This window comes from Erpetoichthys calabaricus, chromosome 3, assembly GCF_900747795.2.
Source record: "Erpetoichthys calabaricus chromosome 3, fErpCal1.3, whole genome shotgun sequence".
NCBI lineage: Eukaryota > Metazoa > Chordata > Cladistia > Polypteriformes > Polypteridae > Erpetoichthys > Erpetoichthys calabaricus.
The window spans coordinates 60,521,980-60,533,258 of record NC_041396.2 but is presented as its reverse complement, the minus strand read 5'-3'; the positions used below and the strand labels follow the sequence as shown (position 1 = coordinate 60,533,258).

Sequence of the window (11,279 nt, the reverse complement as noted above, 5' to 3'; positions counted from 1 at the left end):
CAACACTGATTCTCTATTACAGTTCATTTTACAGCTTATTCAAAATATATTTTTTCCTTCATTCATCACATATTTATGTCTGGAATCCATCTATTCCATCACAGGGCCATGGAATTCTGGAGCATATCCAGGAAACATTGAATGTGCACAGAAATATACTGGAGGTCTTCTAGAGTAATGTTGATTTCTATTATTTTTATTTTATATACAGTAAATATACCTTTTATTTCTGTGTGTTTTGGTCCTCTAAGCTTTATTCTTTGTTGGGGAATGTTTCAAGAGTGTCCACTATCTTCCTCAAGCTGTTCTCCATTCATTCTTTTTCGAATGCACTTTAAAGGGTGAAAGGGAACAGAAGGTAGTACAAGCAATAGCAGATCTAAAGCACGAACCAAACCTGAACGGGATGGTAGTTCATTGTAGACAGAATTTCTGAGTTTCAGATATTTATAATGTAAACATTTTCTAACTTTTGGCACTCACATCATCTTCTACCGTCATTGACAGAGTCGCATGACTAAATTTAAGAGTGGGCTCAGCCTGGTACTTCTCATTACTGCAAAATGAGGAGGCTAAAAGCAAACACAGTGAAAGGAAGCAAATAAAGTCATGGTGCAGAGAGCAAGCAAGAGGTTAACATTTGAAAACAAGTGGAAAAACAAACATAATATGTGTGCAGATTTTAGAAATGAAGAAGTCAGAACCAGAATCTCAGAACATGAAACAAATAGGAATTTGAAACATCAAGACTCTGTAGAACTGAATAAGCACTAAATGAGTGAACTCTAGGTGAATATAGGGAACTTCACTAAAAAAAGAAACCATATTTTTTGTCAGACTAATCAAAATGAGACTAGATGCCAACAAGATGAACATAGCTAAGGGAAAAATGTACTTAGATGATGTGGTACCACAGTGAAAAAAGACTATAACCCAGGATGTTACAAAATATTGAGTACTTTTACTTTCTCAAACATTGTTCATGCAACACTCAAGTATAAAATGATGTTTCATATGCAGAATACTTTTATTACTAGAGGGTATATTTTATGTCTACAATATACAGTATAACGTCAATCAGGAGCAACACTCAAAGAAGATAATCTAGCAATTAATGTAAGCAATACTTCTGGCTTGCTCAGAAAAGCTTTTTTACATTACATTTTCTACTGAATGTATAAAGCTGGCTTTAACAAAGAAACATAAAAAATACAAATGCAGGAAGCATTTCAGTTGCAGAAATCTTCTTAAGCTCACTGTTCAGAGTTTCTCCTCCCACGACCATACTGACCTTTATGTTTACTTCTCCATCAGCTTAAAGGAGACCTGTGGTAGAAAGTTAGTAGAAACAACATATGTTCCCAAGCAGAGGTTTTATTTCCACTATCTCAGTAGCAGTTTCTTTTGTCCAATCTGAAACATGTTGTTTGTTTATTCTCCCATATGCTAATAAACGGTTTTAATTACTTACTAATTTTTTTTTTTAATTTTTGTCACTGAATAACAAATCTGTATTTCAAACTTCTCTTTCAAAGAACACTTGAAATGGTATTCCCTAATGATGAGACAAAAAACTAACTTTTAAGTTCTTCAGTATTTGCAAATAAAATAATATTTGCAAATAAAATAATGCAACTTGTCTCTGCTATTTCAGGCATGTCCACTTCTGTTTGAAAATTCTAACATCCTCTTTCCCACAGTGTATTTCCCATTACTAATACTACTTTCTTTAGCCTCCTGTCAGGATTTCTTCAACTGTGTGAAAAAGGTTTTGCAATAAAAGTATGGAGCTGATGTATTGAGTGTTGCTCATAAATATATACCTTGAAATTTTTAAAGCATGCATGCAAGTTAACCTGTTTATTCATTTTCTTAATAATACGATGTCTTCCACTGTACCGTAATTTCTTATATTTGTGTTGTTGTTCTTTATTGTCATACCATCTCCAGTATACACAAGTATATAGTGGCATGAAATAGGTTTCCTCCAGAATCACTGTGCAACATACAGATTAGAGGTAAGAGGCTATATACACATGAAATATGAAAACAAAGACACAGGGTTCGCATATAGTGAAAAGCAAGACAAGCCATAATGAGGATTAAATACAGACTTCACAGCTGAAATTAAGCATAGCAATGCCCTGATTCATATGCATACAGAGACACATATTAATGCAAACTAAACACTTTGATGTGGAAAGGCCTTCTGGCTCATGGAAAGAAGCTTTTGAACAATCTGCTAGAACATACTCTGTTACCTTTTACCTGATGGCAGGTGGGCAAAGAGCCTGTGAGAGAGATGACAGATGTCCTTCACAATGTTGGAAGCCCTGCAGAAGCAGAGTTTCTAAAATTACATATTTATTTTCTTCTTCCTCCTCATCCTTTTCATCTCTTCCCACTTCAATGTAGGGTCAATGTGTCTGATCAACCCTTTCCATACAGCTTGGTCCTGCACCTACTCCCCAGTCAGACCCTTTTCCTTCAAATCTTTTTTTAATTTATCGGAAGTGAAAGATGGCCAACTTTGAGCTGAAGCTTGTTGTCGATGAACTCCAGACCCTTGAGAGTCAGATTCAGCAACTTCATGCTAGACAGACGCACCTCAGGGAACAGAAAGCTGCTCCTCAGCATCTGAGATCGTTGCAACTCAACTCGACATACCCACATCAACCCGATGCCATGCTGCTCGCACACTGGACCAAGTGAGTTTCATCACCACTCCTACTGAAGATGATGACAATGGAATCTGGCTGTTTCAGCAATGCAACTAAAGGTTCAAGGCTGTATCACCATCCATAACCACTTCGACCCTCTCCGCTCCCCTATAGTAACACAATTGCCCTTTGAAAACTCCCTGTTAGACAGTATTTAAATGGAAAAGAAGCACACTTTCAACTTGCACTCTACAGGATCAGTGGCAGGTTTGTAAGGCTTACCACATACTGTGCTTGTCGCATGACAGGCCAAGTACTGGCCTGTCAGTTTGGTCACTCTCCTATCCTCTTTTCTCTAGACTGCGTCTGCCCCAGCCACTGCCTCTGAGCCGATGAACCTGCTCAACAAAGAAGGCTTTGTGTTCTTTTAATCTGAAGAAGGGAACTTTAACCTGTGTGCTTGTCTGCTGAAGAAAAAACCCTATTTTGAATAAAGACTTGAGACTGTTCCTGCTTTCTGAGCAATAAAGTTATACTTCCCTTGGAAAACTGGTCTCGTCTTCCTGTCTCTTGTGCAACTCAGTGACCTAAACGTGACAATATATATTATACTTACATCATACTACATAATACTGTAATGATCAAGAGCATTCAGTATGTGATTTAGGTGATGCCTCCATGTCTTTAATGCACAGAATCTAATTAAAGAATAATAAAAGGATAGCTAAACATGAAAAGACCAAGTGTATTAGATTTTGCTGTAACTTTCTGGAGCCATAAATATACTATTTTGGGGAAAAAAAGTTGTACATCCAGATACTGTCTCAAATATTAGCATTACATGTGTAAAAATGCATATAGTGGGGAGTTTTTTCACAGGGAATCTCTGTACTACATATTTCACAAAAATATTGTCACAACAATGTATTTCCATGCTAAATTAAGGCAACAATTGGAAGATGAGCCAAGACTCTAACCTAGACATCACTTCAGATAAGGGACCACTGCTTTATCTATCAGTAATATTGGAGTTGACTAACATTTAAAAGCAAAGCCTATCCATAACAATGATTGAAAAATAATGCACCATGCAATTCATACACTCTTTGCCATACACATTTCTCACTATGGTTTTATAGTTACATGGGTCATACTTTTCTTTTTGTGTTTTGGGCACTCTGGATACATATGGAATAAGCATGCATATAGTCTATGGTGTGAAATGAAGCACAAGAATTTATGAAGAATATTTGACAAGTTTACAGACAAAAATGGCCATTCCATCAAACATAGTATGTCAATTCCTATTTACGTACCTTCTACAAAATATTGTCAAGTTGGCATTTGAAGGTCTCAAAACTACTATCATTTACTTCACTACCTGGAAATTTATTTCATGAACCTATTGTTCAATGGAAGGTAGACTAGAGAGCTGTGATATGTGTTTTTTGAGAAGAATTCAAAATATTTTGTGGACAGATAAAGTAGCAAATGAAGTAGTATTAAAGAGAGCACAAGAGAAATGACATTTACTAAGTGAAATAAAGAATAAACAATTAAAATATCTGGGACACATCCTCAGAGCTGAAGGAACTGAAATAGGTGCATTGTTGGGTAAAATCAATGGGTGGAGAGTAAGAGAAAGGCAGAAAAAAACAGAATCAGTGGAAACACTGTGAGATGGAAGAACATGAGTTGCTATGAGATGAAATAGCATGAGATGCAATGAAATTCATAGTGTGGCAGTGGAGACAGCTCAAAGACCATGACCGGCAACATCTGCATCGGACACTTAGAAATAGAGAGAGAAAGAGAGAGAGACAGAGAAAGATCTGTTATTCTCCTTGTGGAAAGTTGTATCTACTGTAAGATAAAGAGAGAACAACAATAAAGAGTTGTGGTACCAGCCTGGTCACCCTGTAGAACTGGTCTTCTCAAAGTCAACAAAAAACACTCAATTATTGCAGTTATCTCTATAGATAAGAGTTCATAACAGAACAGTCTCAAGATGGTGGAGCTTACAGTTTTAGATCTTTCTGACAGGAAGAGGTGGGTCTAGGTGGACAGACACCGGATGTGACATCCAAGGTGTCTTAGTCGTCAATCAACTAGACTGCAAAGGGAAGAAGAGAAATAGGCATTATGACACAGTGTCAACTCCTGGAGTGGCAGTAGAATTGCAGTCACAAGAGCACTTCAGCTGTCCCCTATGCACATGCTTGTGACACTACAAACTCCAGATCTGTAACTGAAAACAGAATCACATAAACCATTTGTACCCTTGACAAAATACTCATCTCAAAATATACATAACTTTCCTTTCCATAAACACTGCATTGTATTGCATTGTATAAAATATACTGTGTATGGTATCATAGTCATTTCCTTTTTTGTTTCATTATCTTGGATTAATTTGTAAACCCTATGTATCATCAGCTTACTTTCTTTCAGTTAGAGAGACTTGCACTTAGCCACAGGCAGTTCCAGGCATGGGATAACCGGAAGATGAACTCTGTTTCCTATCGCATGACAAAAAATAAATTTTCACAGTAGAAATGGGTTAAGACATACTGCTGGTGTTGCATCATTTTCTGTCTCACTTTAAAGATTGTTCTTTAATGTAACTAACCAATAAATTCAGAAATCTCTCCTGTCATGGTGATTCAGCCTGAAATTTTTCCTTGAATAAGATTCTTATTTTAAAATATGGCTATACTGAATAATAAATGCACAGAAATGTGTGTTTATGTGGATATCAAAGACAAATTCTAAGGAATATATTTTTCTATGGATGACAAAACTACGTATGTCTACACAGTAATAAAGGTTTGCATAATTTGATTTAAGTTGTGCCTTATTTTTTAATTTGGAGGCTGTATTTGGTCTGTTTTTAATAAAAAATGATATGTAAAAAATTCTTGTTTTGGCCCAAAGTGAATGTTGGTTTCAGTCAGGGCTCTAAACGTACTTAAATTTTATTACAGATACAAGTGAAGAGTGATTAACTATAAATATTTATATGCAGTATATTGCTGTGTAACTTCCTGGTAAGGCAGGCGAGGCATGACAGAATCAGATTTACCCCTGGCTACATTTCCTGTTATTGCTTCACAGGATCAGCCATGGCTTGAAGCAAAAGCAAGAATAAACAAAACAATACAGAGCATGACATTCCCAGGGAAGAGGAGCAGCTACTCAACATAGGTAATGCAACTTTAGTCTTTATCAGTTGAGAACATTTAATGAATTTGATTTTCAAAGAAGACAATGAGCAGATTGTTGAATTGCAAAATGTCGTACATGGTAATGTTATTGAGGGCTAATCAGCATTTGAAACATGCTTTTTCTACTTACGTATTGCTGTAAATGCTGCTGAGTTTGTATCTTGCTTAGCAGTGAGTCCTTCTTGCAATTGCTTTCAATAACAATGCGTCCTTTAATAGTTTTTAAATAAATTAGTAACCTCACTATATTCAAGCCTCTTAATGGAAAGTCGCCTTACTAGATAGATAGATAGATAGATAGATAGATAGATAGATAGATAGATAGATAGATAGATAGATAGATAGATAGATAGATAGATAGATAGATAGATAGATAGATAGATAGATAGATAGATAGATAGATAGAACAAACTTCATTTATCTGAAAGGAGAAAATTGGTATTTTCAAGAAACTCAATAAATTTAAGAAATATTACAACAAATTGCCCACCCCTCACCCCCACCCCAAATACACACCAGAATTACTAAAAAGAAAGAAAATACTTCTGACCTGGTAAATAATAAGGGAGCAGTCACAGTGAGGCATTAGGAAGCTGTGTTGTCGTAGGTATGTAGGAACCCTATTACTGTTTCTTGACATTCTTCTGCTGAATAATTTGTTTGCTCAGTGTACTTAATGCTAGTGTGCCAGAGGAGGGATGTGCACCCTTGTTCAAAGTAGCCCTAAGTTTTATTTTCATTCTCTTTTTCACTACTACTTCCAGCAGACTGAGTGTGCAATCCACAACTGAGCCTGCACTTTTAATTAGCTTGTTAATTCAGTGGGCCACTCATAAAGTGATGTTACCAGCTCAGCACACTACAGTATAAGAAATCCCACTGGCCATTACAGAGTTGTAGAAAATTTTAAAAATATCACTACCCACATTATAGGAGCTAAGAAAAAAGAGTTACAAAATATGTGGGACCACAGTCAGCTCTGCCCTTTATTATATAGCTACTCTGTTTTATGAGACCAGTCCAGCCTGTCACTGATGTGGACCCACAAATACTTGCAGCACTCTACCACCTCTACATCCACTCTCTGAATGCTGCCCAGACGTACAGGCTATTTGGTTGGGTCAAAGTCAATAATCATCTCCTTGGTTTTGCTGATATTAAGTTGCAGACAATTTTCTCTTATACTCTGCCTCATCGCCTTTATCACTACAGTGTATAATCATCTGAGAATTTCTGTAAGTGACATGATCTGGTGTTAAATATATAGTTTAGATGTACAGGGTGAAGAGAAGAGAAGACAGGACTTTTACTTGTGGTGCTCCAGTGTTGCTCACAGCCACATTGGAAAGACAATCTTACAAGCATTGCTCATTTTGATTCCTCAGAAAGAAGGCAATGTGTACAACAGGACATTTTAAAAGCTTGATGCAATGTCTCATATCAAACCAAAAGTTTGTCTTAATTTTAAATGACTCATAATGTAATCCAGTAAAAGAGCAGAGTATGGTTTGTCAAAATTTGAATTGTACATCTTTTGTGAAACAATCATATATTGTTGAAATTGCAGAAGAAGCCGAATATTATATGTTCAAGTGTGATCTTAAAAAGTGTATATTTCAAAGAGCTTAATTGATATACCATACATTTTCACAAATTATTTTGTGAAGAATTCTTTAATCAACATTGTTTCTTTATGTTTGTCTCTATGTTTTGCACTGTCTTTACAGATGTTTACTATTTCAAGCAGAAGGTGTTACTGACATCAGAGGAATGATTATCTTACTCTCCCTGAGGATTAATGACAACAGAAAGGACATTATTCCCTTTGTCCTTTTTACAGCAACAATTTTGTACATTTTTTGTAAATACACTCTAATGGACACTATGGCTTAGGTATGTAAGCCAAAATTACCATTAACAGGACAAAGAAAGACTAATAAATATTCAAAAGAACAGTGGACAATAGACAGCATGTGTCTGTCTGTACATTGCCATCCCTTATAAGCAGAGATCTTTCTTTTTTTCACATGGATGTTGGGTCAGTCAATCGAAATAAGTGGAAATAACTCATCATCTATGAAGTCGTAAGCTCAGATAATGAAAGCAATGTGCCGAATTAGAAGGACAAATGAAATAATTGTTTTGAAAATGCTTAAAGAATGATGGGGCTTTGTCAATAATTACGAATTAGTCCAGAGGCTGAAGAAATTACTACAGCATATGCAGAAGATGCATCTCCCAAACAATCTGTTCCATTAGCCATGGTGTGCCAGTCAGACACCCAAGTCATAACAGCTGCTCATTGAAGTCAACTTTGTCAATCGAAAACATAAGAAATGTATGTCTGATTTTATTTTATTTTCATTTGTATAGGTATCTGCTAATACCTCCATAATAGCTAATACAGAGATCTATTTCCAGACTTACTTAAAGCAGTTTAAGTTTGTGGGGAAAAAAGCTTATTGTGATAACATCAAGTACAATGAAAAAAAACAAAAACAAGTTTCAATGGACCTTCAGTCGAATCTAAGGGCAGATGCATTTACACAGACACACTTACTGATACTGGGTCATGTAACCTTCTATTCATGTCTTGGTTAATGAAGAAGAAAAACAGACTACTCAGGAAAAACTTATCCAGGCATGGAGAGAATGTGCAAACTCCATGCCAGTAAAGAGGTCAATATCCAAACTCAGGATATGCTGTTTCAGTATTGTAACTGTTTTATTTCTTTCTATTATGCATTTTCAGGTTGTTATCTGTATTGTAATAACAGTTATTTATTTATACTTTCTTATGTTTTTTAAGCTGCATGATCTCTAGTCAAAGTCACTTGGAATTTTTCATTTTACTTTTTATAGACATTTGCATGATTTGACAACCCTTTCACACAAAAGCTCACACACAGAGGTGAAATTGGATTTCATGTTGATAGATCATACTCTCATTTTTAATAAAATGATTCAATTCTACTACTTGTGCCCAAGTAACATTCAGTACTTCATTTACTGTGTATAGTCCCACGAAAAGTAAAAATACTTGTTTCAAAAATTTCTCATTTCATATTTTTATCTTTGAAATTCCTTATAATAAAAAAAACATTTTGTAACTTGTACTAACAGTTAATGAATTTTGTAAACAGGAAGCTGATTCAACTGCAAGGTTCTCATCACAGATCTGGATTGAAATCTGGACAGTCTGTGACATTTAACATACTATGGCATCTGGCTGTGACTCCATCTGACTTCCGGTTTAACTTTTGTATGGTTAGATAGCTAAGCAGTCTTAATTAAAACCATAAAAAGCTGGACATGGGCCTCTATGCTGCATTGCTACAGAAAAACAGACATAAAAAACAATAGAATATAATATATAATATAGAGTAACAATTAAAGGAAAACAAAAATAAATTATGACACAAATAAGTTGAAAGAATATCATTTGCATTTGCAACAATCTGTAATAATAAAAATAGGAAAGAAATAGCTTCTGTACAGCAGTAGTTGACAAAGCATCATGGATATCATGGATGTTACAATTTGTTTTGTGAATTGGCTATCAATGTTGTTAAAGCAGTGGAATATTCTACTGGTAAAAGACTGCTTTATTTAACATTTTTTAACATTTCTTATCTTCACCATCATGGAAAGGTATGTTCTCTTCCAATCATCCCCATTCTTTTTATAGAAAATGAGCTGGTTTTCTCAGTATGTGTTAAAAACATACAAGTGTATAGGACTGTAATCGAGCCTTATCTTTTTAGGAGGACAATTCAATTGACCATAACTACAAAGTTAAAAATGACTTAAAAGCTGATGAATAAGTTATCCATCAAAAATATGCAGGTCCTGTTTTCAGCACCACTTATAGTTGTTGAGTGCTTTGTAATAATAGTATGGAATGGAGTTCAACAAGTTAATGGAATGAAAAAGTGTACTTTGTGTTCCTAGTTATTTTTGAAACAAAGAAAAAGAAAGAATAATTATTTATGGAATTTTTAATATGATAAGAAGCTAAATAGCTTATAAAAAGTATACTTTCATAATCCCTTTTTAACTGCCAGCCGTGGAAAAGAGAAAAAAATGTAGCTAATCTAGCCTTATCACATTTGGCTGGGTCTGAATGAACAGCACATTACTCTTGAATAATTTATGATGCTTTCCTAAACAAGCTAGCTGCTGGCAATTCTGGACTCATTTGCAGTATGACATAACTATACTTTCCTAAATATCTAGTTGAAGTAAAATGGGAATATATTTGAAAGCATTACGCAAAAGATGGTTTACGATGACAATATTGCCTTTGAAAGAAAGCAAGAAATTAATTAACATCTGTTGCAGCAGCTAAATTTTGTTTACATTTCAGAGACATACTGTAATAATATATGTCAAGATACAACCACAGATCATTGTAGTTTCAGTTACTGCAAGTGTCCTTCTCATTAGGTAATAACTCATTTCAGCAAGAATGCTGGATTAGACAAATAACATTGGTCTTTGCTATGCTTTTTTTCTAGATGTCTCCGTTTCATAACAGCACAAATGTCTTACATTTCAGAGTAAGATATTTGCCTACAGTTCTCATTGCTGCTAAATGAAATGATAATGATCTCAGCAAGATTTTTTATCATTCATCATTAGAAACATAATGCATGTCATTCGTATCTATAAAATTGAGTGTGTGTTTGGGATGTCACAATTTTCTGAAATGAATAGCAACACTACTGTAATAAAGTGTTTATTTGACATGGTGAAGGGTGAGTGCATAAATTATTTAGAAAATAATTTACAATATGTAAGTGTTAAAAGCAAAACACCAGCTGACTAACTAAACAAATGTTTTTTTTCTGTTATTCTCCCCCTGAGATGTCCTGTCCAATAATAACCTATCTTGAAAGATTAATAATATCCTCCTTCATTTTAATTTATGTATCCTTTTATCATCTTTATATTGCTTTTGGATAAAAGTATGCAGCAGTAATAAATTCCAATCTGCTTAATCAATATTATGTCTCTTTTTAATATCTGTTTTACATAATAAATAATTAGAATAACAGAACACCTCAAAATATTCTGAAGGCTGAAAGTGAAATGCGGCATGCAAAAGAAACTACCACATAGCTTAGCCTACCCTAGTGACTCTAAACTGACACTAAAATTTGTTTTGAAGGCAATTTTACAATAGCAAAAATGCAAAACACACTAAAAACAGTTTATGCCTCTCATTCACATTAAGGTGGAAGAACACAATGCATCTTTTAAAATGTGTCATGCTACAAATATCTTACACAGTGACATATCATTACTGTGCTTTTGCCACAGAAAAACTCACTACACGGAAAGCTCTCCCTGCTCCTGCCCTTACCTAGTCACTGCCCTCTTCTGTTTCGTCATT

General features: G+C 34.9%; 1 long non-coding RNA gene across 1 annotated transcript; it reads left to right on the top strand.

Moving 5' to 3' along the window:
- The first annotated feature begins 5,765 nt into the window (after positions 1-5,765).
- On the top strand, positions 5,766-10,888 carry LOC127527167 (uncharacterized). Its single transcript, XR_007934468.1, has 2 exons — positions 5,766-5,864; positions 7,612-10,888. It is a non-coding gene; the product is annotated as an uncharacterized LOC127527167 (long non-coding RNA).
- The last annotated feature ends 391 nt before the right edge of the window (positions 10,889-11,279 follow it).